Below are 3,637 nucleotides of genomic sequence, written 5' to 3'. Positions count from 1 at the left end.
AGAAATCTCTACTCCAGTGCCTACAGCATACAAGAAGAGAGTCAAAACAAATAAGGAACTCAGATCCCCCTGATCACAAATTTCCAAAGAACTGGAGAATTGGGATGAAAACGGTGGTGTGAAAAGGAATGGATGTTAGCAGCACAGCTTTAATAACCAATCTATTCTGAATGCAATACTCTCTCTTAATGCAGTAAATTCTGAACAAGGCTAAACTTTAGGATATTCCTTGAACTGAAATTAGAAAATACCCTGACAGTGGAAACAGTTCTTTCACCTAAGTTTAATAATAGCATCTTTCTTCATGGGCCACTGTTGTGAACAGAAGCCTGTTCTGGCATCAAAATCTGTCATAGTAGTCCTTCCATCTCTTTCATGAAAGCTTCATACACATCATCCTTAGTTGGTACTGAGACAGGAACAGAAGGACCAGATTTGGAGGCTGCTTTGGCAAGAGGCACAGCAGAATCATCCTCTGACTTTCTTTGGAGAGCAGTGGTAGCCCCTTTATTCTCCCGACGTACTCTCAGTGCAGTGGGCACAAATCGAGTAATCTCTGCCTTGGGATTAGTGATCTGTGGCTTGGCACTGATGGTTGCTCTGGCTTTCTTCTCAATGGTGGCTGCACTTGTATCATCCGCCTTGGGTCACTGAATCAAGATGGGCGGGACACTTAAAACCCCAGGGTTTGGCAAGGGAGCTGGTGAGAAAAGCCCAGGGGGGGCAGGTCCAAGTGGAGGGACCAAAGGTGAGTGCATCATGCCGGGACGGGGTGGAGGGATACCTGGAGGTGCAGGGGGAGGTAGCTTTGCTGGAGGTCCCCGAGGAGGAGGATCAGGAGGCAGACTTGGAGGTGGACCTGGGGGAGGACCAGGGGGTCAGCCTGGTGGTGGTCCCAGAGGTAAAAGTCGAGGTAAAGGCCCTCGGAGTCCTGGCATTCCAGGTGGTCTCAGGAATGGAGGAGCTCCTGGAGGTGGTCCAGGAGGAAGGCCTGGAGGTGGTCCAGGAGGCCGTAAAGGTGGAGCAGGTGGTGGTCCAAGAGGACGTGGTCCTGGCATGGGAGGTGCTTGTATCTGAGAAGGAGGAACAGACTGTGGGGGAGCCTGCTGCTGTGAAGAAGCAGTAGATGTGCCATCAGAATGAGCTTCCTCTTTATGCCGTTTTTGTGATTGCTTTTCTGCTTCAGAGTCATCAGAATCTTCTTCATCATCGTCCTCTGAAAATTCCTCTACTTCCCTTCCCTCCTCAGGGATTTCCTGACCAGCCATGCAAAGCATCATCGCTAGAAGGGGAGTCATCTCCTTCATGCTCTTCTTTTTCTTCCTTGATTTTCTAGGCATATCTGCAAATCATACGCTTAGACCTGACCTTTTTTCTTCATTTGTTGTCTCTTTCATTATCATCACGGTGTACAAATTCATCCCCCTCACTTTCTCCATCTGATCTGTCAGTGTCACTGTCATCAGTAACGTCATCATGCTTATCTCGATCCATGTCCTCAGGATAGCCGTCAACTTCGCTGGTGCTGGAAACGTCATCGTCATGACCCCGCTGCGCAAGTTCAGGACCATATAACATGTCTTCATCTCGTCTACGAGAAGGAAGATCGAGGGCAAAGCCCACTTCACAGCCATACATCTGCAAAACTTGAGGAGGAGGTGGACCAGGGGGAGGGTTAGGAGGTTTTCTGCCTGGGGGCAAACATGGAACACCATGTCCAAGAAGAGGAAGGATAGAAACAGCCTGAGTTGGAGGCCCATAGGCTGAGGTTTTCTTAAGGATGGAGGGTGGCTGGGCACCAGGAAGTGGAATGTCCTGGGTCAAAATGTTGGATGGAGCATGTGGCATATCTGGCAAAGGAATACTCTCCACTTCCACATGCTGAGTATTCTTTTTTTTTTTTTTTTTTTTGAGACAGAGTCTCACTTTGTGTCCCTGGCTAGAGTGAGTGCCGTGGCATCATCCTAGCTCACAGCAACCTCAAACTCCTGGGCTCAAGAGATCCTCCTGCCTCAGCCTCCCGAGTAGCTGGGACTACAGGCATGCGCCACCATGCCCGGTTAATTTTTTGTATATATATTTTTAGTTGGTCAATTAATTTCTTTCTAATTTTAGTAGAGACGGGATCTCACTCAGGCTGGTTTTGAACTCCCGACCTCGAGCAATCTGCCCGCCTCGGCCTCCCGGAGTGCTAGGATTACAGGCGTGAGCCACCGCGCCGGGCCACATGCTGAGCATTGTTGGCAGCATCAAAATACTGGCTAAGTTGAGCCCTCTTCTGTTCATATTCTACTTCTAGCTTTCTCAGTTCTTTGTAAATATCTGGATTCTCTTTTACATAGAGTCATAGAATACGTTCAAAGGTTTCACACAGCTTTTTACGCTTGTCTTTCAGTACTTTCTCATTTAACTGTGGCTGTTGCACTGGATTAAATTCCATTTCATCTAATTTTTCCATGTCCCGGATAATCTGTTTGGGATCCTTCATCTTCAAAACTGCAGCTCGTACCATCATGAGCTGTTTTTTGTTCTTCTTTAATTCTCTTTTCCGGGCTTCCTTTCAAGCTTGGTCTGTAGGGTTCATAAATTTTCCACTCTTGGTGGATGATGTAGATCTCCATTCCATGTTGACAATCAGTGTGGTTTACTTGTTCATTAAAAGAAAATAAAAAACACTTCTGCTGGGCTCCCAGAGCTGTGAGAAGCAGGGAGGGGACGACTCCCAGCCTCTTTTACTTTTTAGGGCCTTCGAGTCAGCCTCTCGGTCAACCAACCAGCCACCGCCATCTTGAAACCTCGCGCCTATAAGGGTCTCTTATACAGTCTAGATGTTAGTCCAATTTTGATACTTCTCCGTTAACTTTTTCCATCGTGTTCTTCATTGAGCATGAGTAGTTGATCAGATTTATCACATTTTTTTCTGTACAGTTCATGCTTTTGAGTTTCATTATAGTCCTCAACATAAAGTCTCCCACATTTTCTTATTTTAACTTTATATATTTATTTTCACATTTAGGTCTTTAATCCATCTGGAGTTTATCTTTGCATGTGATGTTAAGTAAGAATCCAGTTTTATTTTCCCCCAAATTGTGTGAGCCAGTTTTTTTAAGAACTTTTACTAAACAACCAGCTTTTTCCCCATTGTGATGGGAGAAGGTACCATGTTTGTCTTGGAAAAGCCTTCCTGAGACCATAGACAGGCCAGTAGAAAGCAGAACTGAACAGTGAAGGGAGAGGCAGAGACTTTGTTGTTTGAGTTCTAGATATATCTAAAATCAGAAATCTTCCCTTTGCTTTTACTTGGATTTTTGTCATTTGCAACTAAAATGACTATTACAACCCTGGTGCCCTAATCTAGTTTCTGTCTAGAGCTAATTTCATATCCTGCTGAGATTCAAATGACAATGACAATTCTAGTCAACACAATGTATTCTTACTTGTATCAGTTAATTGAATTTGTGATGTGTTTGGTTAGATCCTTTTGTTTCTTTTTAACTTGAGGCAGAGAAATATTACGCAGTTAAAATGTGACTTCATTCTGAGATAACTGGGAAAGATTTTGAGAAACTGGCAAATTTTGAGAAACTGACAGTTTTTCCTGGTAAAAAGTTCATAGGGAAAACATAGGGAAAAAATA

At 44.7% G+C, this 3,637-nt stretch overlaps 1 pseudogene; it reads right to left on the bottom strand.

The window, feature by feature from the left end:
- Positions 1-350: 350 nt before the first annotated feature.
- LOC105873905 (WW domain-binding protein 11-like) lies at positions 351-2,797 on the bottom strand (annotated as a pseudogene).
- Positions 2,798-3,637: the final 840 nt, after the last annotated feature.

This window comes from Microcebus murinus, chromosome 1 (genome assembly GCF_040939455.1).
Source record: "Microcebus murinus isolate Inina chromosome 1, M.murinus_Inina_mat1.0, whole genome shotgun sequence".
Lineage (NCBI taxonomy): Eukaryota > Metazoa > Chordata > Mammalia > Primates > Cheirogaleidae > Microcebus > Microcebus murinus.
Note: the sequence above shows the minus strand (reverse complement) of the source record. Positions and strands in the feature narration are given on the sequence as shown.